Source organism: Mixophyes fleayi, chromosome 3 (assembly GCF_038048845.1).
Source record: "Mixophyes fleayi isolate aMixFle1 chromosome 3, aMixFle1.hap1, whole genome shotgun sequence".
In the NCBI taxonomy this organism is placed as follows: Eukaryota; Metazoa; Chordata; class Amphibia; order Anura; family Limnodynastidae; genus Mixophyes; species Mixophyes fleayi.
In genome coordinates this window covers 291265634-291290924 of record NC_134404.1, presented here as the reverse complement: position 1 = coordinate 291290924, position 25291 = coordinate 291265634, and the positions used below count along the sequence as shown (strand labels likewise).

At 38.0% G+C, this 25291-nt stretch overlaps 1 long non-coding RNA gene across 1 annotated transcript in view; it reads right to left on the bottom strand.

Moving 5' to 3' along the window:
- Window positions 1-1462: 1462 nt before the first annotated feature.
- The window catches only part of LOC142144674 (uncharacterized), a 101195-nt gene continuing 77366 nt past the window's right edge, over window positions 1463-25291 (bottom strand). The window contains exon 4 of the long non-coding RNA XR_012689772.1: window positions 1463-1755. This is a non-coding gene — a long non-coding RNA (uncharacterized LOC142144674). The remainder of the gene's footprint in view (window positions 1756-25291) is intronic.

Genomic DNA, 25291 nt, shown 5'->3' with positions numbered 1-25291 from the left:
CACATAGGGAAGATATCTACACCAGAACTGTCTTCCGATATAGTTCACTTCCTACTGGTAATATAGCCCAAATATTGTTCTAGTTGGGATGTTCTCCTACAACAGTGGTATTGTATAAATTAAAAAAAAAAGACTAGAAAGAAAGAAAGATATATATTAGAAATATAGTGATAAATTCTGAATTCAGATAACCATACTACCTCATTATTCATATACTGTGCATGAATATTTTTCAATAAGACACACTGCTGATTAACAGAAAAGATTACAAATATTTACATATTTATGACCAACCGAAGTAGATAAGAGAAGTCACTATAATTTAAGATATAAGATAATTGTGGGGTATAGGAATTGTGGCAAGAGCCCGCTACTGGTGAAGCACATGCGTACAACTTCTTCCTTTTTATGGTTCTTTATTGTCAGGATGGTAATAATTGTACACCGTATACTTGCACAGCAAATATGGAGACCCTAAACGCTTACTATACATAGTCCAGCTCTCTGTCAAGATCAGCCAGCTATCCCAGCATTGATCTCCCTGAACAATAAAACAAGCAGAGTTTTATACCTGACACTCCTCCCACAGGCCTAGCTTGATGGACAGGTGACACACCCACCTTCTCTTTAAAAAGGACACGCCCATCCCTGGCTCTGTTTAGACTTTCAGATACACCCTGTCTGTTTGCTGAGAGGAAGCAGCTTTTTAAATCTTGTAAGTAAACCAACTTTTACTACACATATGTTTTTACCTGGTTTAATCTCCACCTAGGTACATAACTGTGCCAATGTTTTACTCTACTTCCCTGCTTTCTCTGCATATTGCCAGCTAAATGCCTCCTTTTGTTACAGAATATTTAGTTATAAAGTAAAAGTGTGCTCCAATGGTATTAACCCTATCAGAACAATAACTCAAAGCCACATGATAAAAAAAGTAAATACTATACCTATGATATGAGAGACCACTATTTACCCTTACCAATACGATCAATTATGATCTAATGAACAATTCAGGAGTGATTGGAACATTAAGATATATTATACCTATAAAATAATAAAAATATACATGAGGATGCACTCAATTCATAATAAGTAAATCAAAGCTTAATAAGAGTCCATAATTCAAATACAGGATCCATAGTTGTTCAATAAACACACAGACAAGCACCAGCAATAAGAAAAATACAAAATTTAATAGGAAAAAATAGAAAGATACATCACAATTGTATTCCCTGCACCTGCCTATAAAATAATAAAGAAATAACAAATAAAAGATGAAATAAAAGTAAAGGCATTATCAATTTAAACCTATTTTACTTATATTTCCAAAATCTCTAATCATCAACATTTTAACATTGTAATATTTCACTTGGGACAATATAACACTATATCAATTTATCAGAATTGGTTTAGAGAGAAATATCATTTTAGTTTTTAATGACATGAAAAATTAGTACTGGTAATGAATATATACAATGTTTCTCCAATCTTAGAATTTTCTTTCTCTTCTCCCTTTTTTTGATTTATCTGTTATTGTATGGTAGGCCTTGTAGAACAAGAATCACCAGCATGCACATAAGGAAAAGTTCATACTTCACTTGAGAAGTGTGATATCTCATATATCTGTATATTTTCAAAACAGGCCCCAACATTTTGGGATCTAGGCCCCAAAATTCCAAGATGAAGGCCCCAGCATTCCAGGATCCAAAACTTCAGGAAACGAGGTCTCAACATTTCAGGATCCAAAGAATACATCTGCAGAAAGTTATGCAAGCTGTAATAACAGGTAATAACAGGCAGGAAACAAAGACACAGTCCAACAACAGTCTTGTCCTTTAGCCCTGGTAATTTTGTTTCTCTCTTTTGTGTATCTCAGTTTCTGAGATACACAAACCAACTGGTCTGGCATCAACAATCATTCCACAGTAAAAGTCCCTTAAATCATATTTCTTCTCCATTCTGATGTTTGGTCTGTACAACAATTGTAATTTTTGACCATGTCTGCATGCATGAAGTTGCTGCAAAATGATTGATTAGATATTTGATTAACTAGTAGGTGTTTAGGTATACCTAGTAAAGTGGTCAATGAATGTTTATATATATATATAGCTTTATGCACAAACCAGTGATTTGGTTATGTTGACAATAGCTAGCAAAATTCCCCAATTTTTTGTAGGAATCTAGAATTTGCAAAATGAGCAGCTATTGAATCATTAAAGTATGATCACGTATGAGCAACCTGTCAACTATATCTGCTGCAGTAGTAATGCCCTGAGAAGATATTAGCTAAGGGAGCTTCAACCTTTGTTATGTACCTAAATGTCCTAGTTTGTTGATGGACCCAACTATTAGTTTACTAAATATAAAATATAATTATTTTCAATTAAATTTAATTTTATTCTACTCAAAATGTAAAATTCAATTTTGGGTAGGGTATCCTAAAGCCTAGTCCCCAAAGGTCACTTATCTGGAGTCAGCATTAGATACACTGGACCTGCTACAGACCCTGAACTCTGGACCCCATATAAGTAACCTTTGAGGACTACATTTCACTTAGCATATCTAATTTCCTGACTGTAAATCTGTAGGAAAACAACATATATAAAATGTTTAATTACCAAGTATAAAATTACATAGAAGAGCTAGAAAATATAAAAGTATTATATTTAATGTAACATTTTATTTTGTTGCAGATATACAGGAAAAGAAAATGTGTAATAAAATAAAATGTTCTTTTTCTGTATTTATGATCTAAAATCTTGTTTGCATCATGTATAATTCATTCATCACAGCTTGTAATAAAAAGGGCACCTTGCAGTAAAACAAATAAATGACTAAAAAGCTGGAAAAAAAACCAACAGTATCTAACTTGAAATTATATGTGATGTTCACGAGTAGCTAAAACAATGGAGAGATGCAATTTTACAGTATTTGCCTTGGCAGGTCATTTGGTTGCATATGGAGAACTGTATTAATAATGATGGGGGCAATAGTTTGTTCATTTTCATAATCCATAGTATTGTGACCAGTTTGGGAATGTCTCAAAAATAGCAAAGTTAATTTGAGCTGATAGGGAATAATCCAAATGGTCAAAATATACTAATAAATATCTTTCAAAGGGCCCAGTTTCCATTTCAGTGTTGGTAGCTAATGGAGAAACAGTGTGTTATATAGTTAGCTACTACTATTATTATTGAGAGCTTGCAGCCTTGAGAACATCTGCAAGAACAACATAAGTGAAGAACTGGTATGACGTTTTGGACATCGTGCACATCGATTTGTGCAAGTGTGCCTAGATGTCCATTGGGGTGCATGGGTCTCTGGAGCAAGATGTCAATATATGCTGGTTAGCAACAGTATGCACAGGCATAGGGGATGCATTTTGAAGACTGAAGGCTTTCATAATGAAGAATGGAATAGATGCACCGATGCAACTCATTTGAAGAGCAAAATTAATATCATAATAGATAAAGAGGTGGAGAGGGCATAATTTCAATGGTGTTAGTTATCACACATGGCCATTCCCATACCAAAAGCAATATATGTTTGCACCAGCTCGAAAGTGGTGGAGATCACAACTTATCCTATAGTTTTATAATGACCTTGTACCTACGTGTTACACTTTGGAGTAGCGAATTCCAGACAATGCATGTTGGAGAGAAGTACACTCCGTATGCTGTCTCCTCTCTCACACGCTCTGTTTGTCACCTAGTGCCAACTGGTGCAACGGGAGGTGATTAATGACATCAGCATCCTGCTGCTATTTGACCCTATGTCCCTGCTGTATGACACTATGAACCTAACTACATTCTATAACTGTTACAACTGCTGCAGCCATTAACTCTGTGTGTACCTGCATCACTGCTGTTGTTCCTGTTCTCAAATAAACCAACAACTTGGTTAAATTTAACACTGTGTGGACTAACATCCCTATCCAACACTGCTGACACCTTACAGACATCAAAAGGTTCTGCCAATAGGTTATGGGCCCAGCATCAGGAGTTGGAAAAAAGCACTGAACAGTAGCAGAGATGTACAGAAATAAAAGGAAGATGATTCTTCAGAAAGTCCTTTATTCAATACATGGGAAAAATGCAGAGTACAGGAGCCAGTTTGAGATTTGCAAAACTAAAAGGCTCAGAGAATAACGAAACATGAAAATTCACCATGGAAATGCAGCTCAGGTGGGAAAAAGTTGTAGAAGGTCACAATTGATCCCGATGAAGTGTATAGCCATGAGACCATTGGCTTAGCTGTGAAACAGCATGTGTATTCCATCATCAACAGAAAATTGTTAGCTAAAGACACGTGGACAGCCCTGCAATAGGTGTATGGGGACAAAGGTCTGATGAGGAGAATAAACTTTAGACGTACATTGACAAAATCGGTGGCAGTCAGTTTCACAATACTGACTACCATGACACAGAACAGAACGACATGAGGATTCCAAATGAAGACTACACCGACCTGTGAAAATACTTACTTAACGGAATGCAGAAGACTTCACACCACGACTCCCTGTCTTGCCGGCTTGAGAAAATTACATCATCAGGAAACGCGACTTGCCTTAAAGCGCCGATGGACGGATCCGCCTGTCATTTATGTAAAGTAAGTACTCTTTTAGGGTTTAAGGTTAGGGTTAGGGTTAGGATTAGGGTTCACCATAACTCCTAAACCTAATATCCCTAACACTCCTAACCCCTAAAAGAGTACTTACTTTACATAAATGACAGGTGGGTCCAGTTCCAATCCAGTCCAGCAATCAGGTTCCAATCTGGTCCAGGAATACGGTTTTAGTGTGGTCCAGCAATCCAGTTCCTGCCTGGTCTCCTCTGCTAGTCCAATCACCATCTGTACCAGTTTTTTCACTTTACATGCAAAGGAACAAAATCAGACCACTCTGCGATGTGTGCGCAGCTACCAGCATAGCTCCAGAGACACAATCCAATCTGGGTACAGACAGATCCTCACGCCCAACAGTGGCACCATCTTGTTGTATGCAAAGCTACCTTGTAAGTAAGGGCACTGGTCAATGAAGGTACATGGCTAACAGAGTGATCCCTATATGCTCAGGAAGCATTTGTCTCTTTGTGTACGTGACCAGGCAACGTTTCACTTTATATAGTTATGAAAATTTATGTTTAGAGTGCAAACTCTTATATTTAAGAAGAGACCATTTCTGGTTTCTTTAGAAGACTCATGTTTTGCACTCACCTGTTCTCTTGCTACATTGCAATAAATGTTTGTCATACTGAGATTACCAGTATTTTGTATCATTACACAGAGGTCCCTTTAACTTTAAGTGAGAACCAAGCCAGTAATGTCATAAAATTGCCTTGCATTTTTGCAGTACATAAATTATCCCTACTGTTACAATATAAAGTGCAGTACAATAAAAATAATGTAACTTCCCAAAGAACATTTTTTTCTAAAGTTCTGATAGAACTTCTTTTAGACCTTAAACTATTGTCACATTCCCTTACTTGTATAAAACTTGAATTAATTTGGACACATGGTTTACATACTATAAAGTTTTCATTTCCTAGCTTCCTTATCCATATTTAATCTCTTACTCTATGCCCAAAGCAAAACATGTTCCAGTCTTTTAGATTCGGCCTTCATAAAATTATGCATATCCAAAAGCTAAATATTATTCAGGCTTTCAGCTGTATCAATTTCATCTGTCACTAAATTTTTTACATAATATTTTATTGATTTCACATTGGTCAATGTAAACTTAATGTAATTCATTTTGCTTTATTATTATATGTAGTTTACTTTTATCTGTCTATTTTACTGTATCATTTGTTCTAGGGGATTTTTATCAAATGAAATCTGTCATCTTTCTCTACACATTTACAATTCCTAGACCAGAGAGATCTGTAACATTTTGGGAATTAAATATTTTAGTTGGCAGAAAGAAAGACCATCCCATGTGAGTATTATCAGATAGAACAACCACAAAGAGAAAGTTCTATTTTATTGATTCATACTGCCCACTTACACTGAGTGGCCCGATATCTGAACCATTTTGCCATACACACAGGAGGTCATTTATGAAGATCAAAAACGTCCAAGAACCGCATAAACTCTCCGTCGGTAGTTTAATGCACCTCAATTTGCTAAATTTTTTAAAGGGATGGATAGAGTCCATTTTTATGGATATTCCTTGCTTAGTGGAAGGGAACTTGACCTCTTCCGGTCTGCAAAAGAACTTGAATTTAGTACTAGTTTGTGATGTCAGAGATCAGATTTCATCCTATACTTTCATTAATTTGCACCTTCCAAAAGAGCATTTCTAAAGGCACTTTGCCCAACGTAAAAAAAAAGAAAATCTTAAAGCACATAAAAGAGTCCTATGTAATAAAGTGATTAGTTTAAGCCATTAATCAGATTACATTGAGCATTTTCTGAGAGAGAAATGGAAACATTTAATTTAGTGAAAGGTTGGGGTTCAAAGGTGGTAGGAATTTGTGGTTTGATGTAGCATTTATACTTGCATAGTGCATCTCTCGAGATTTTCCTGTCTCAATTCTAGACATACTTCTAGTATTGCAGAGGTGTCTTCTGAAAGAACATAATTGGCGCTCTCTTCAAAATATGGTGACCATCAACTTGTGCAAAACCAAGGTGTTTCATGTTGCACATTGAGGGCCTGATTCATCTTTAAATGCAAATTGCATTTTTAAAATGAGCAAGTAAATTAAGCATACATGCGTTTGTAATCACATATAAGTGGATCTCAAGATACATTTGCATTTGAATTTGGGTATAAGTACGCCCAGCCTCAACAGTACTTGTCGTATGAGATTTTATATATTGATAGATATATAATATTAAATATATATATATATAATGTGTGGTCAAAGTGGCATGGCTTGAAGACTTTGGGGTATATTTACTAAACTGCAGGGTTTGGAAATGTAATGGGAATATAAGTCAACGAAATTTGAAGGCAGGGGAAGAAGTGGCGGTATGGCATACCACGGTATAGCAGCCCATTTGGACAGTTGTATATCTATCTATCTACTTAGAGTAGATGCTTTATTAAAATAGAGAAAGTATTTTGTCAGTGACTATCCCTGCTATTAACATTCTAAGATGATGATAAAGATAGGAATACTACCACTAATGTCCTTGTTATATAGTCTTCCTCGTGCATGGGGAAGCTTTCAACTGTGAAAATTATTTCTGGCAAGGTCTACTCTTTGATAGATAGGGAGAAGCCCTATCGCCAGCAAAAACAGGTGATTTCATCAGAGAAAGGCCTTAAAGACCAATACTATATCAGATATATTGTTATGTAGCTACACAAAAAGTTCACCATCATCACCTAGTTTTCATCTATGCTCATTATTTACAGCTTGAAACCTCATAAAAGAAAACAACATGAACACCACTGGAACCTCTGAATGAGTCAGTTATCCAGAGGGAACTGAAAACTCAATTATAAAAATCATATTACAAGATATTTTTACAAGCTCAAGTCATTCTCAAATTTTGGGAGGAATTCAATACATCCCAACTGTCCTTAATTTGGCTGGACATCCCAAATTGCGATCTGCAAAAGAGGTGGAGCTTAACAGAAAAGTGGGTGGTTTTTTAGACAAATTTGACTATTTGTAGGTGGAGTTTGGTCTGAATACAGAGAATCCCCAGCAACACTGCTGTGAGCCAGTAAAAGAGCTGCTATTCTACTTGTACATAAAATGCAGAATTCTCAGTTACACACATTTGCAAATGCATGTTAAGCCACCTGCCAATTTGCAGCATTTCTGTTAATAGGGTGGTGCTAGTTCTAAACAATGAGAGTCCATATATACTGGGTCATACATTCATGTGTTGTTAAATTGAGAAGTTGTTCAACCAATTTATAGGTTTAGAGCAGGTGCTAGAGACTGTGGGGTTATAAGGAAAGGAAAAAATCCCCCAGCAACATTGTTGTGAGTCAGTAAAAGAGCTGCTATTCTACTTGTATATAAAAATTTCCATCTCTGTATTGTTGTTTGACTGACACGATTCTGGTTTCAGCAGCTGATGGGGAGTGCTGGTTTTCTATCGCCACTTGGAGACTCCTGGGTTACCTCTTGGTGAGTTAGCTCTCAATTTAAAAACACATGAATGCATGACCCAGTATATAGGGGTTCTCATTGTTCAGAGTTAGGAACAACTATTAGCAGACATGCTGTGACGTGGTGGGTGATTTATCATGCATTTGCAAATGTGTGTAACTGAGAATTCTACATCTTTATGTAGAATTTACAAATTACATAGCAGTGTGCTGGGGGATTTTTCTCTATTTTTTCCAGCTTACAAGTGAGTCAGCATCGATTTAAATTGTGGGAAGGGGGTTCCCTGAATCTCCCCCTGGTGTTCATTACTCCGAACATTCCCCACGCAGTCCAAGAGTCAGGATTCGGGTGGAGGCACTGAGAGGAAAGCTAGCAAGTTCTGCAACACTCATGCACCACCATTTCTGGGGCTTAAGAGGGGGTGTTACAGGCACATATCATCATATTATTATTCTAGCAACTCTGTCATTAATTAATACAATTTCCTCATAAGTAAGTCACTGGTGCTTTACTGTATACATGTAATACATATTTTTATTTTGGTTTCTCCGCTTTTATAAGTGCTTAGATTGACACATTGGTAAACATAACGGGCCTGATTCATTAAGGAAAGTAAAAGCAAAAAAATGGGTAACTTTGAACCGTTGTAAAACACTGTTACAATGCAAGAGGTGCAAATGAGTTTATTATTTTGACCATAAGGAAAAAATTGGCAGTTTTTTCATGTAGGGTGCAAATACTTGATAGCTTTATTTAAAGTTAATAAAATCATTCATTATTTTACATTATTATTTACATTAATTTAAACACTGACATTAAAAGTTGCTCTATCCCAATTATAAATCTGTCCTCACATTTTAAATGTACCTCCCCTTCCAATACAACATGGTATTGCCAAGGTTCAAAGTTACTCATTTGTTTTGCTTTACTTTCCTAATTGTGTATTTAAAATAAATGTGTTAATGTTTTCTGACCATGTAGACAATCCACACACTGGCTCATTCCCACTTTTTTTTTTATTAAGCATCAGTTGCTCTTGCAGGTTTCAAACCCAGGATTAATGTTTTCTGATTTCTTCCTTAACTTCTGGGGAATTCTGACTCTTCCTAAAATGTGTTTCTCTCTGCTGTGTTTCTTTTGCATGCGCTATAGATGAAAGGTTTGTGATTAATATATCAAGTGCTCATATCTGGTCTATAGAGCTCCTTGTAAATGTCAACAATTTCTCCAGGCTGTCCATTGTGGCTTGAATTCTAGAGCATCTCCACACTGACTGATTATTGACCAGCTTGTTTAGTTCTTTGATCACTCTGTTACTCTTTTTATGTTTCTTTATCCTGTTACCAAAACCAGTTTATACTTACTGTGATTTTGGCTCTAGCATTATTCTGGTCCTTGTCCCTGTAAGTTTTGCTTCTTTGTCTCCTACCATTGTACCTTGCTTGAGATTTCTGTTCTTCCAGTTGAAGGTTTAACCTGCCTGAGTGTTCTATGCTCTGTTCCCACCTCCTCAAGTTCAAATATCCCTTTTCCATTCTGTAGATACTTGCCATCCTGTTCTAAATACCTTCATCTACTTTGTCTTTATTCATTTGTTCTCCATCTTCCTTGTACTTTACCATCCTGTGCCAGATACAGTAACCAACCACTTTCATGAATATCTATTTGACTGATTCCCACCCTTGTACATTTCCTGTTTCTTATTTCTTTTCGGCACCCCTGATCACTGTTGTTGAGTTTCAGGGACTTCACTTAATAAAGTCTGGCATCAACTGAGTATTGGAAGGCCCTTATGAATGGATCTTAGCCTTAGGCTAATATACTTCTGCCTCCTTGTCTTCCACACCAGGCTAAAACCTGGTAGTTAAAAATAATCTTATCCTTAATTAAAATCTAGCTTTCTTCACCCAAACCCCCCCCACCAATGGTTATGTTTATGTGATTTCGAAACTCAACTCTGACTACATTTTTCTTCCATGGTTTCCTTTTACTTTGGAAAACAACTATACATATTTTAAAATTAATTTGTTTATACCTCTCCCTGTCACAATTTTGCACCCCCAAAAATGTTACACCCCCCAAAAATAAAAAGTCTTGAACCCTAGGCTGCAGTCTAATCAGCCTATTGGGTACTCAGGCTTATACAAGCTGCAGTGCATGCTAACATGGGTCTCTGATTCTTTGCGTATGCTATGGTATTACTGTCAGAGATCATTGCACACTTTGGCCCATGAGTAGTTCCATTTACAGTCATGGCCATAAGTTTTGAGAATGACACATATAAGTTTTCACATAATTTGCTGATTCAGTGTTTTTAGACCTTTTTGTCAGATGTTGCTTTGGTATACTGAAGTAAAATTACAAGCATTTCATAAGTCTCAAAGGCTTTTATTGACAATAATATCAAGTTAATGCAAAGAGTCAATATTTGCAGTGTTGACCCTTCTTTTTGAAGACCTCTGCAATTCGCCCTGGCATGCTGTCAATCAACTTCTGGGACACATATTGACTGATGGCCGCCCATTCTTGCCTAATCAATGCTTGGAGTTTATCAGAATTTGTGGGTTTTAGTTTGTCCACCCGCTTCTTGAGGATTGACCACGAGTTCTCAATGGGATTAAGGTCTGGGGAGTTTCCTGGCCATGGACCCAAAATTTTGATGTTTTGATCCACAAGCCACTTAGTTATCACTTTTGCCTTCTGGCAAGGTACTCCATCCAGGAAAAGCCATTGTTCGTCACCAAACTGTCCTTGGTTGGTTGGGAGAAGTTGCTCTTGAAGGATGTTTTGGTACCATTGTTTATTCATGGCTGTGGTCTTAGGCAAAATTGTGAGTGAAACCAATACTTGTGTCATTCTCAAAACTTTTGGCCATGACTGTAGGCTCAATGTCATGCTGTGATAACTATTGTTCTTCTATTCTGCCTTTTGTCTCTTTCCTACTTGTCCCAGCAATCCCTGCCTATGCATTCAAACCATACAACTACATTACTAGTACTACATTAATGCTCCTATGCAGACATTTATTAATAGGTTTAATCGAGCAAATGTTGTAACAAATGTACATGCATGTTTATGCCAGTGTGTCAATGGCTTTAAAATTGTGAAAAATATTCTTTTAAAATCCAATTGTCTAATCAATCAATCCCATATTCCAAATCAAAAAATGTAATCATTTATTATTATAAATATTTAACAGTCTTTTTTAAGTTGCAGATAAAACTTTTAGACTATTCATTCCCCTTAGATAAAACATATACTCTTATAAATTATAATTAAATAATATTGTCACAGTGAGGGATATAATAGTTTACTGTGAATAAAGAGCATACCTTCTCTGGATATTTAATTTTATACAGGATTAAAGGGCTTATTTCATATTATATTGCAATATAAATCAGTTAAGTTACTGAACTTTCCAGTTATTTTGATATTTGTATTCCCATTTAGGAATATCTTAAATGACCACTAACCTCACTATTTTTCTCTTTTAGTTGTATGCAGAAAAATAAATATAAAGTAAAGTCCTATCTGCAGTATGGAAGGGGCATGATGCAATAGAATAGGGGGGGGTCTTGTTTGTAAATATAAAATAATTTAGAATCCGAACAATTTACTTTTTCAGACTGGGTGTTTAATTCATTTTGGGTTTTGTTTTAGCAAGCCCTGCCACAGAATGCTCTGACAGCATTTTCTCACATTTTTATATAAATAGATTTTATTATTAAGTCCTTTAGATAAATCCTATGGGAAATATTGTTTTAAAGAATAGGGATAGTTTTTCCTTAGTAATCAATCTTTTGAGATAAATATGAACTCATGCCTATGTATGTATGCATGCCTTAGTTGGAGCTGTCGTATTGGTAATAAATCAAGTGTGCAGTAATAAACAACAGTTAATGCACAAACAGTCCAATTACAGTAGACGGGAACACACCTTCATTAGATGTCCACAAACCCTTATGGAAGACAGATATCCCTTATAAGTGGTGACATTCAAGTAACTAAAAAGTAACGTATTATTATTCAATATTCATATAGTGCCAACATATTGCTCTGCATTTTACAGATAATGTTTTTTATGTATTGTATCATTCCCTACTATATGCAGACAAATAAACACATTTTTATAAACTGGTGCCAAATCACATTGATCAATATGTCAAAGATCAAATGGATATTGTGACCCAGTGAGGGGGTACACCAGCAGCGAAAGTTACCCAGAAGGAAACAGTTCTAGGTGCCAGTATAGGAGCCTAGTGGTGGCAGCAGGCTTGTCTTACTGTGACAGGAGGGGCGCATTTGGGATAAAGAAAGGGGAGAGTGGCAAGGCAAGCCCAGCCAGTCCCCAGCAACATGGACAGGGTTACATAGGAGGTCCATTCTATCACACTTTCAAAATCCAACCAATAATAAACATGCTTAATCAGGAAAATACAAATAAGTCCTTGCGCTCCATATCAGATGTAGAAGGACAGCAGGATTTAGTGTGGCTGGTAGTCCATGCTGTCACATGGAGGCTTTACATTTGGCTGGATAATGGGTGCATTTGGCCTGTCTGTACGTGTAACATGGTGTTCATGTTCTGTGCCCACTCTACACAGATCAGTGTTTGTTAATTTTGTAAGCCTGACATTTAATTAAGTAGGGTGATGGCTAGGTGGCTTTCAAGATGTCTTTCAGTTCTAAGATCTTTAGAGTTTTTGTCAGAGTGCAAATGGCTAGGTGTTTACACACACTACCTGGACATTTAACCTAACTCTCAAGAACTCTATCAAACCTTACAGTATAGCAATGTACCTTTGGAACATATATTGTTAATCTGCAATGTGTGGATTATTTTGCACTACCACATTATATATGATGTGCTCCAGGCTATAAATAAACCCATTAATTATCACCGTAAATACATTTTGTGTAATTTGTCTCCACATATTATCATACTAAGTTGTTTTGTGTCTAAAGTTAATATTTATTACATCCAGGGCTTTGAAATTTGACTTTCAAGGCTTAAACAAAGTAATAACCCTGTATGTAAAATATAGGCTGATATTTATCTTGATGTGTGCACGGAACCATTTACGCATGGAAAGTTCTATGTAATGCAAAATTTAACTGCATCTTAATATGAAAGAGGGATTGGATTGAGTTGACTGTGGAAGATTAACAATGGTTCAGCAGGTTTTTAGTGCTGCATAGCAATTTTATTTACTTAGGATAGCAGGTTATTTTTATGTTATATGACTCACCTTGCCTGGAGCAAAATATCAGTAGGGTGCATTTTTATTGCTTTGAACATATCAATTGAAGAACTGTGAGAGAACATTAATTGGTAAATTCTATTTGCATTCCATATATATGTTATTCTGATAATATACCAAGTTGTCTGTATACCAGCGAGAATAGGATTAGAAAGTTAATTAAAATAGAAAATTTAAGGCATCTATCACATGTCGTACAGTATGAGTTGGGCACAGCACTTGGGTGATGAATGGCCAATAGAGATACGCAACCTAGGATTTCCTGCAAATGCTGCCATTTTCCATGGTGCAAGAATCATATAGACTGAAGTCACATGACCATCTGATATGTAGTTGACATCTGGTATATAGTTGAATAGGAAATTATGATTTATTATATTATTGTCAGAATTACAAAACACAAAAATATAAGATGAATGTCATATTTAATTCAGTTTTGCTGCACTGATTCTATTAAGATTTGTGAAGAGAAAGACTTTTCTCAATACAGTACATGGGCATCTAAAACATTTAGCTTGTTAAGGATGGCTTCTCCTGACTGTGAAGCCTGTGAAGTGGTCAAAGAAGATAAGAGGATGGCACACACCCAACCGGCGATCCAGCACAGATAAGTGCTTCTTTCCGACATCACCCCCGGTGTGGTTGACAGTGAATCGGAAACGATTTGCTGTCAGCCATTCAGTGGCTAGTACGGCAAGCAAATCGGACTCGCCTCCGGCCGTTTGAATGTAGCACCGTGGCTAACCAGATTCACTGTGTTATTTGGCCCCGCCCCCTGCCCTGGTATGGTCAGACCTGTACAGGGAGCTAAAGAAGACGCCGGCAGGAGAAGTAGAGAAGACTAAAGAAAAGGCACAGGAGCGCGAAGAGGACAGAGGAGAAACACAGGAGCCTACTGCAATCAACAGAAGGAAGCCAGAGTGGATAGAAGAAGACTGAGTTTCTTCAATCAATAGAAGCGTCGCAAGAAGAAGGTCTGCTTTCTGCGCGGAGCAGACAGACCATGATCAGGTAAGAACTTATTTCTCACAGGTGCCACATTTGCAATGGAGCTGGCAACATCAAATCCGTGCATACGGCAGCAGGGCTGAATTTAGCATTAGCTTGAGTAGATGTGTATCTAGGGGAGGTAGAGGCTAGGAGGTGGCTCTCTCCCTGTAAAGTATGTATTTTATCCTCTTTTTCCCTTTCATTAAAAAAGAAGAATGAAATAAGAGAGTTATAAAAATCAGTTCATAACTGTAAGTTTATCTGAGGTTGGTGACACGATTTTCTGCTCTGTGATAAGACTGGAAAAGCTAAAGAGTTCACTTTGTAAAAGGCATGGCTTGTGTATAGAGAAAGATGTGGGGTGTCATAAGTTGTATGCTTACAAACTGCAATGAAGTAAAAGTCTTGTAGGCATATAACTGAGCATGTGTACACAAGATAAACCAGTTGCACTCAAGAGCATATATATATGTTGCCACTGCAAATGACACCCAAAGATGGGTTCAGTCCCTGCACTCAACTGTGTTGAACCTTACCTACACATTACTTCCCAAGGCATGTGCTTTCCATGCAATAGCAGCATTATTAAACACCAAGGGACTCATCTGATGCTAAAAGGCAGGGCCATCTTAACAACATTATGGGCCCCCGGGCAAAGCAGTGCATCGGGGCCCCTATATATATATATATATATATATATATATATATATATATATAGATGTATAGAGATACAGATATAGATATATAGAGATAGATAGATGTACTTGCTCAGTGACCCTTGTAGGTTTTTTTTGCAGGTTTTCTCTTTTGAAGGATTATTTATTCTAATTAAGAGCCCTGCCTATGGGGCCCCCTTGCCCATGGGGCCCATGGGCACCTGCCCATCGTGCCCAATGGAAAAGATGGCCCTGCTAAAAGGGGAGGCAGGACAGACCACAGTAATAGCTAATTTAAATAATTGATATAGGTTTTTTAGCAAATATACCAGATAGAGAGGCAGGTGCCCATTTTTAGCACTTACAGATTGGTATATGTGTTAATAATTCAGGGTGTAATATAATGTTAGATCTTGCTTAATAGGTATACTTTAACATTTTTATTGTCTGAATTACAGTCATAAAAAATCCTAGCTATAAATTCTGAAAGCGAAGAAGCAAACTTGTAGGTTTGCCCCATCACATTAAGGTCAAAATCTACTACATCCTGAAATTTATAAGCATAATACTAATTATTTCACTCACTAAAAGCCATTTATGAACTATATTGCAATTTTTTTGTGATGTGATCCAACTACTTTTATGCAATTACATGGCTTTCCAAAAATGCACAGATCCCCCCAAATGACCTACAGGTCCATCCAATCATGCTCATGTACTGGTGGAGCCACTTCCACTTTCTATAAGGCCTGTATCTCTTTCAGTGTCAGCAAATCAGTACAGTTCTACCTAATCAGGACTATCTGGAAGTATGTAGTGTTCTTTAATATATTGCTAAATGTAGTGGTGGAACTACTACCACTGCAAAGGGTGCGATGGCTCGGAAGTGAAGGAGGGCCCGGTGATGCTGGTCAATCTGTTGTCAATCTGATCCATGCTCTGCTCTCATAAGATTCACAGCGCATGCACCGGCCCCTGTGCATGTTTGGAAGAGCATGGCAGGGGCCTCTGGATGATGGACTGGCATCACTAGCTCACCCATCAATTTTGCTTAGGTGCTTGGTGATGGAATGTTACAACCCAGGCCAAAGGTCGGTTTTGAGGATTAATTTCTTCCTGTTCTACAGGATTTTATACTTATCTAGAAGACGGCTAAAATCATATAGACATGAAAAAAACTGAAACTATACAGCTTTATCCAATAGTACATGGTATATATGTTCATTTATATAGTGTCTGTTCAGATATATGTTTAACATACAGTTGTATATCGGTGACAGGTACTTGTTATTACGTTTTTCTGCAATGATTGGTATTGAATTGTACAACTCAATCTTTAGATTTGATTCACAAATAAAAAGAGAATGTACTCTTATTAGCAAAAGTTCCAAATTAAACAAGTTCCACATCACTGTTTCTGGCTGATTTTGTATATGTTTGTCGGTTGTACCTGTCACGGGCACTAGGAGTTACTTACCCGAGTTTCACCAGATGGAACTCTGCTAGAGAGGCGGGGTTATGGCACGCACCTCAAAGCAGGCAGGTGAATGATTGGAGCGACACAACAGCAACAGAGTAGAGATAGTCTGAGGAAATCAGCGACTTGCAGCTATGGTTAGAGGAAAGTCAGCGACTTGGAGCAGTAAACTGGAGGCTGAAAATAATGTAGACACGAGGAGTGGATAGGTGATGGTAGGTAGAGGAGGAGTCAGTGGTCTGCGTACAGCAAGTTGTACCACTGCAGTGATGGGAAGAATAGTACTGGTGCAGGTAGGTAGCAGGGTAGTCGGTGGTCTGCGTTCAGCAAGTTGTACCACCGCTATGGTGAGGAGTCTGGTCCAGGTGTAGGTAGGTAATAGGAGAGTCAGTGGTCTGCGTAAAGCAAGTTGTACCACCGCTGTGATAGGAGGACTTGTCCAGGTGCGGGTAGGTAGCAGGGAAGTCAGTGGTCTGCGTGCAGCAAGTTGTACCACTGCTGTGAGAAGGAATGAGGACTTGTCCAGGTGCAGGAGAGTGAAGTTGAAAGGCAAACTGTGGCTGTATGGAAACAGCGCGAGTAGAGCAATGTCTTGTGAGGCAGAGATGGAAGGCACAATGAATAGTCTGTATGGAGTAGATGCCTTGCAGTGAGGAGAAGCTGGTCACAGCAGATATGCACAATAACGCTAAGTAGTAGCGTGAGGAGATATCGTAGCTTGAGTGAAAGCTTGTCCTGAATGAAGCAATGCAGAACACAGTCTATATGGGTACTTGTACCCTGTGCAGCAAACAACAATGGATACAACTGGTATGCGAGCAATAGTCAATAGTCAGTAGAGCATACCCAGTTGTGTAGATCCGGAATCAGCTGAGAAGTGAAGCGTTGTAGCGGTATGGGAACCACCGCTGACTTGAGCAGGGAGCAGCGTGAAAGCTGAAGCACGAGTAGAGCTGGAAGCAGTTTGGAAACTGTACACACGAGTAGAGCTGGAAGCAGTTTGGAAACTGCACACAGGAGTAGAGCTGGAAGCAGCATGGAAACTGCACACAGGAGTAGAGCTGGAAGCAGCTTGGAAACTGCACACAGGAGTAGAGCTGGAAGCAGCTTGGAAACTGCACACAGGAGTAGAGCTGGAAGCAGTTTGGAAACTGCACACACCTATAGAAGTTCACTGGGAGTGAGACTTCAAGATCAGGCCACTACCTAAGGCTGCAGGTGCCTTAAGTAGGGAGGGGTGATTGATCCATCAATCACATTAGTGGTCAGGTGTAGTTGTTAAAGGGACCTGCGCATGCCCAGTGCGACAGGATGGCGGACGTCTGCGGTTCCACACAGGTGTGAGCGGGAAAGATGGAGAACCACGTACCAGAGTGGAGGCACTCACACTCCGGTGAGTGACAGTACCTTATAAATACTGTAATATTTTTAGAGTTCTATTAAAATACTTTCATGTCTTATGCACGTTATCTGTTTTATTTCACTTCAATAGATGACTAACAGACACGTACTTTAATAATTATAATGTTATTGTAACTACCCTAAGTGTAGTGGTTTCTTACTCATTTTGTTACTATATGTTGTTGCATTTTTATCAATTTGCAACAGTTTTCAGTGATTTATTGAAGTTAATGTTATTGAAATTAATTGGGATTTATGCCTTACAGCTGAGGCTTTTGAATTATGACACTTAAACCCTTTAAAAACCTTTGACTTTTTATACTTTAAAGCTTTGTGAAGGGTACTTTAATCTGTTTTTCCTTTGTACACATTACACATAATAAAGGGACTGCATACTCGAAACGTCTAGTTGTTTTTGTCCATTACTAATAAAAATGTTTAGCAGTAAGCTGTCTCCTATTTACATTTTTCAGTACTTTTAAAATTACAAAATTATTTTTGACAAGACTTAATCCTTAATAATCATACACTTTCATATTCCCATTGTATAAAAATCGACTAATTATAGTAGAGCAAATTTCAATGTACTCATGCAAGTGTATCATTTAGTACATTATACTTGATGCTTTTGAGGAGCCAAAAGTATTGTCTAAAGGAAGAAACTGTTCAGCACTAAAGAGGAGAGATGTGTTAATTGTCAGGTCTGTAAGTGGAAATGAACAGCTTTGAAGGGATAAAAATGACAAATAATAATACATATGACACAATGTAATAGGTATGAATGTTAACGATGACTGCACCAAAAAATGCTGTGACATACAGAAAAGGTCAAAGCAAGTTATGAAATGTCATTGATATGCATTAGAGGAACAGAACTGTTAGTTAGAATTTTTCCATTTCATCCAGTGCTTGGCAACAGAAAAACACACTGATATTTGTGCAGGTAATGCAAGTAAAGACATATATAGACTATGTTACACTTATAAATGCATTTAGTATGCGTATTTATAAACCTTTGATACATTTTTAAATGCATTTCCAAGTGCATTCAATTTGGCCATTTTAACAAGGCATCTGAAACAAAACAGGAACTTTTTATCTTGCTCAAGCCAAACGCATGTAGAAACGTATATGGAAAGGATTCTTAACCACGTCTCTATGGGGGGAATTAAATTGACTGCATTGTACGTGAGAATAAAGCGGCCCGCACACTATTACTGGTACTACAGTAGTAGTGTGCATTATTACTATTAGTACAGTAATTTCAACACTGATTTTTGCTCGCAGCTAAAATCTGCATTAAAATTACTGTACTAACAGTAATAGTGCGCAGGCCACATTATTCTCAGGAACAACACGGTCAATTAAATTCTCCTCATTATGTTTACAACACGCTACCATTCAAAGCCTTGACTTACATACATAACAGTTTTACTGAAACGGAACAAGAATTGTTCTAACAAAGTGCTGCCGTGCAACACTTTGTTAGAACATTTTGTTTAAATGTGCTTAACGTAAACTTAATCTTAAATGCAGAATTGTGCATGCAACATAAGAACTAGAATTTCACAGTTGACATCAAAAGCTTTTGTTGTTAGTATAGCCTTAACAGTCAGAAAAATTATTTTATCATAATCATCATCATCATCACCATTTATTTATATAGCGCCACTGATTCCGCAGCGCTGTACAGAGAACTCCTTTACATCAGTCCCTGCCCCATTGGAGCTTACAGTCTAAATTCCCTAACATACACACACAGAGACAGACAGGGAGAGACTAGGGTGAATTTTTATAGCAGCCAATTAACCTACTAGTATGTTTTTTGGAGTGTGGGAGGAAACCGGAGCACCCAGTGGAAACCCACGCAAACACGGGGAGGACATACAAACTCCACACAGATAAGGCCATGTTCGGGAATTGAACTCATGACCCCAGCGCTGTGAGGCAGAAGTGCTAACCACTTAGGTGAAACTTTTATAGTTGCTGTTTGTGTCACATGTCTAATAACAGAACAAAAACAGAAACCTTTATTTAAAAAACAACAACTTTCTTTTTGGTGGGCTATATAGTATATGTAGCACCCTTTTCCCTAGCACACCGAAAGGGGTGGTGAAATGTTCTCTCTCTAGCTTCAGTGCCTCCACCGAGTCTTCTACACAGTATGGTGGGATGCGGACTGTGACCGAATCCACCAGGGGTTGACTCAGGAAGCCCTTTGTACCTGACCACACTAAACCTCTAAATAAAATGTACCGCACACTGTGGTTGCAAACAATCAACTAGGTGTTTATTTTAGGGAAAATAAATGGGAGAGGCGGATTTAAATATGTGGAAATTATAAACAGTATAAATGGGACAGCGGGTAAGATATTAATCAAAGGCAACAGTACAGTAATAACTAAACGACAAGATGTCCGCCACACATACATTCACTGGCACCGCAAACTCTCCCACAATGCATCCACACACAATCCTACCAATATTATATAGTTTGTAAGGTTAACTAATGTTGGTGCACTTGTTGAAACGTTGGCAACTTTCATTATATCTCTGACAGTTAACACAGTCTCTGATATATGTGCAGCATTAATAATGTCACAGTGTTTGGTGTGTTTTTGTTACTTATCTCACATTGCTGGGACTACTCTTCCCATCATCTTCTGCACACATCTGTACTTATTCTTTTTAGGAGCACAGTGGAGCAGAGATTTTAATTTCTACCTCACAGCACTTGGGTCATGAGTTTTATTCGACCAGGACTCTATCTGTGTCAACAGGGTAGGGACTGAGGTTAATGATTACATATTCTCTGTACAGCACTGCACAATATGATTGGCACTATATAAATATGAGGGTGGTAGTGTGTGAACAGGAATAGTCGAAAAATCTGGGTCAAGCCAAGCGGTAGTGCAGTACACAAGGAGGATCCAGAGGGTAGGTCAGAGGCAAGCCAAAGGTCAAAACCAGATGGACAATGCAGTACCAAGGATAAACAAAAGAGAAGTCCAGGAAACAAGTCAAAGGTCAGAAGCCAAATGCAGGTAACAGGATACAGGTAACAGGAACGCTTGAGCTGGTGTGAACCAATACTCTGGCACCAGTCTATAATGTTGGGAGGTTCCTTAAATGAGGGGAAGTTCCCCCTGATGGGAGGATGATTGATTTGGCGGTCAGATGCCAACAGAAATGAGGGAGAGCATCCTGTTGCCCAGGACCGACCAGTCACAGGACCTTGAAGAGCGCCCCACTGCTTGGCAATAGGAGGCGGGCAGCAAGAGTAGACAGGTGTCCGTCCCCAGCACAGAGGGGAAGTGCGCAACAGCGCCTGACAGATGTTTTTGGAAGCAAAACCAAAACACTGGACTTTCTCACCTCGTTTACTCAACTTTCCAGCAAAAGCCAAGACCATCAAATTAAAAGTGCTACATAACATTACAATCCTATTGCTATGGTTCCAAATTAATGGCTACTTTTCACTTATGATCAAAGAGCAATCTGCATGCTCTATTGTCTTAATATTGTCTGTCATGTGACCTTTCCAGCATTTCAATTGGTAAGTTCAAAATGCCTTTTTGGTGGAAACTTGGCCCAATCCTAAGATGACTCTGGGCCGAGCAATATCCATATATATTTAACTATAAATGATAGGCCACAAGTAGAGAGCAACTGCTCAGCATTATCCATTGTCTGGTAATGGTAAAGCTATTACTACCACAATTTTTATGTGTGGAAAACATCCTGTAAGTTATGATAAAATTCACTGTTGCAGAAGGTCTGTCAAACTGGTATCATGAATTTGAAAGGCATTAACAAATTAATGTTGCTTTCAGGGTTAATATGAAATTATTTTACTTTAACTGTGTTACTCACTGCAAAGCTGTACTAAATAAATAATATCTTTAACTAATAGAGCAATGGATGTTTTAAACCCTGGGCTCGTCTGCAAATATGCTTTAACAGAGAAATTACAGGGAAAAATAAATCCTGTAATGGCACAAATAGTGAAAGCTTAAAAAAAGAATGAAATAGGATCAAAGCTGTTGGTTGCATTCCAGGAATTTTTTTTACTAATATCTTGTCTTCTTAAAGTATAATTCAAACCACCAAGTAAATTTTAAGTAATTGGCACTGCTTCACGGCAACTATGCTGGAAATCTGAAATGCAAACAGAGCTGTGTAAGTTTCTCACTAACACAATACTGTCAGCGCCTCTTATTCCCCTGATTCCAGTACAGTGCTAGTGGGGTGAGAAATTTTGAACTGTGGGAATCCCTGAAATTTGAAGTCCGACAGTTCTGCTAAGTATAAGGAGGTGCTTCATAATGAAAAATTGTTTGTTTGTGGAAATATTCTATAAAAGTTAATTATGGCATAAAAGGCAAAGCAAACAATGCATAAACACTGTTAGGAGGAATATAAAGCAAAAAGATTTGTACAGGTACCAAATAGACACAATCATTGGAAAAATATATGGTGTGAAATTGCATAATTGTATAACGTTACAATAGGTAGCAGCAGGAGATGAAAAGAGCATTATGAATAGACATTTGCACAACTGCTAACAAGTAAAGTGTTTTGTGAATGATTTAAAAAATGACAGGAATAAGCATAACTAATTATTATTAAGCAAATGGATTGAAAATTATAGTTAATGCAAAACTATTTTCTGCTTCTTAAGCATAGGAACATACACTGTAATCATCCTACAATGTATGTAGCTCTTTGTTAACTAATTTATATAAAATTATATGACTTATATTTATATATTCTTCATGTTAGAAGTCATGTAGATGAACAAATGTTAGATTATGTTAGTAAATACAAAATACTGTACACTTGAAGTAGGTGGGTAAATCGCACAATGCAAGCTCAATCTTGCAACTATTGTACAAGCAATGATTTAAAGTATACACGTAAACATATTAAGATCTGCCTGCGCGCTTAATCCTAACCTACAGATATAGTACCTGGTAAAACTGTCATAGTTTTTCTGTATTTATGTCAGTTTTACACACACCCTCACAAGAGGTGTGATTAAAATTCCTGTCTTAGATACTATATAATGAACAGAAATCAGCAGATATAGTATTAAGGAAAATTCTACGTTTGTGGAATTTCTTTTATTTTGGGGTAAATTGTCACCATAGGCAACCAACCCTGAGTCATCTGGTCAATATTAACGGTCAAAACTGAGTAGCAAGAAAATCTATTTGCTGTACCAAGTTCAAACTCAGTGCTACTTGGTTTGTTATAAAATGATGGAAGCTAAACCTATGCATAGGACATCATTCTCGCAGCACCATGCATATCAAGCATGTAGGTCATGACCATTGAATCAATTCAATTTGATCAAATTTCCAACAAGTTCAAAATTTGTTTCTACTAAGGACTATAGCCACCTGTGGGAATATCTATGAGATTATTATTTGTTAAAGCTCATCTACAAATGTTACCTAATTGTTACCAAGGGAAATATTTATATATTTATACATTTCACAAGTATCCTAACATGTACTAACCACCCTAAAACATATGTGTGATGTAAATCTCTTTTCATATCTCAAGAATTTAACATTACCTGGTCTGTGCCAAAGAAAAATGGCACAACTGCATAATGAAATAAATCATAAAACAAATGCAAAACACAGAGCAATTCTGCTAGTTAATCCAAATGAGTTTTTCCGCAGGTATCGGTGTTGTTAAAAGGGATGACAGCTATTTAGCATTTGATTATTTATACAATGAAACAGGCAAGAGGTGCAGGTGTTGATTTATATTCTACCCAAGCCTATGGTGCGCCGTGCAACCCCTGACGAGTGTCAGTGACATCTGTATTATCATATTTGTCTAAGCAGTGAGACAAATTTGTTGCTGTTATAAATTTGAAAGTTAAGGATGCAGTCTCTTCATTCATCACAAAACAAGCACAGCCAAAGAGTGGCAATTAGTGTTACAGAAGGTGCTAACGGAGGCAGCTGCATTGGCACTTTGCCTAGCAGGGGCACCATGACTAAATGTTGTAATATTGATACTCATTCACACAGATGACACGATTATATGTCTCATCTTAGACTCTAGACTGTTGTTTTCTCTTCATAATTTTTGGCTCTTTTTATTTTAATTATTACATAAACTGTGATGATGCTGATTTAAAATCCACAGGCAGCATAATTAAAAATGAGCAAAATGGTTTGTAACTAGAGTATTCCTTAAAGACCCTTCAATCCTTATACAGGACAATATAGTAGGTCTGTCCTCTCCTTCTGGTCTCTCCGCACCTTGATGTTTTGTCTTTTCTTTGTTTCTCTTTTGGCAATGATTGGCTATGCAATGGGGGGATTGGAGTGCTCTGTTTGCTCCCATTCTTGGGGGATGATGGTATGGTTATTATCATTGCTATTTTTATTATTATTATTATTATTATTAATATTATTATTATTATTATTATTATCCTTATAGTGTTTTATAAAATGATAAAGCCAGTCTTGCTGAAATCCCATAATCTGTTGGGAACATGTGTATTTGAGAAAGCCCTGATGCTTTTTGCTACTTTTTTATTTTTCTTATATCTAGAGAAAATTGTGGTCTAATATTGATGAATCTCCCTAACTATGCTCACAAAATATGTAACAATATATATGTACATGTATGTTGATTGTATCTGAAACTGAATTTCTATATGAAACAAACAGTATTGCTGTTACGAGCCGCGGCGGTGCCCAGCCGCCGCGACTCACTCACCTGCGTCCCGGCCGTCGCTATGGCGACCGGGACGTCACTTCCTCTCATGTCCCGGCTGTTGCCAGGGCAACGACTAGACGCTCCAGCGCTGCGTCCCGGCATTGAGAAGCCGGGCGCATGCGCTCTACAGAATTACTAGCCTGCGGGTTAATGAAGTTAGGGGGCTGGTTTCTATCTGAGCCAGGCCCTGATTGGCTGTCTCAAGTATTTAAGGCAATGAGGTCTGCCACCTCATTGCCGGTTATAGCTTCTGTGTTCCAGTCTGCTGACCTGCTAGTTCCTGTCCTGTATCCTGATATCTCTATTTGACTCCCCGTGTATGACCCTTGGCTTTGATTTGGACCTTGCTCGTGTTTCCTGTGACCCTGATCTTTGGCCTGTTTACCCGTTCTGATATTTGCCTGTGACCCCTGACCTCAGCTTGTTCATCGATACCGTTGTCTGCTGCCGGCCCTTGACCTCTGCGTGGACCTGACTCCTCTGGCCTGGGTTCTCCCCAGCTGGTACGCACTTCACGACCCTCTGTCAGTCTGCGGCCCAGTCTGTCCCCACCATCAGGGGCTCCAGTGAACACCTGACTGACGGAGTAGATTCCGGGTTGTGTTGTGCCGGCTGGAGGGGATCCTAACATTATAACCGGCCCACTCACGGAGACGAGGTTGGAATGGATGCAAGTGGATCCTCACCGTC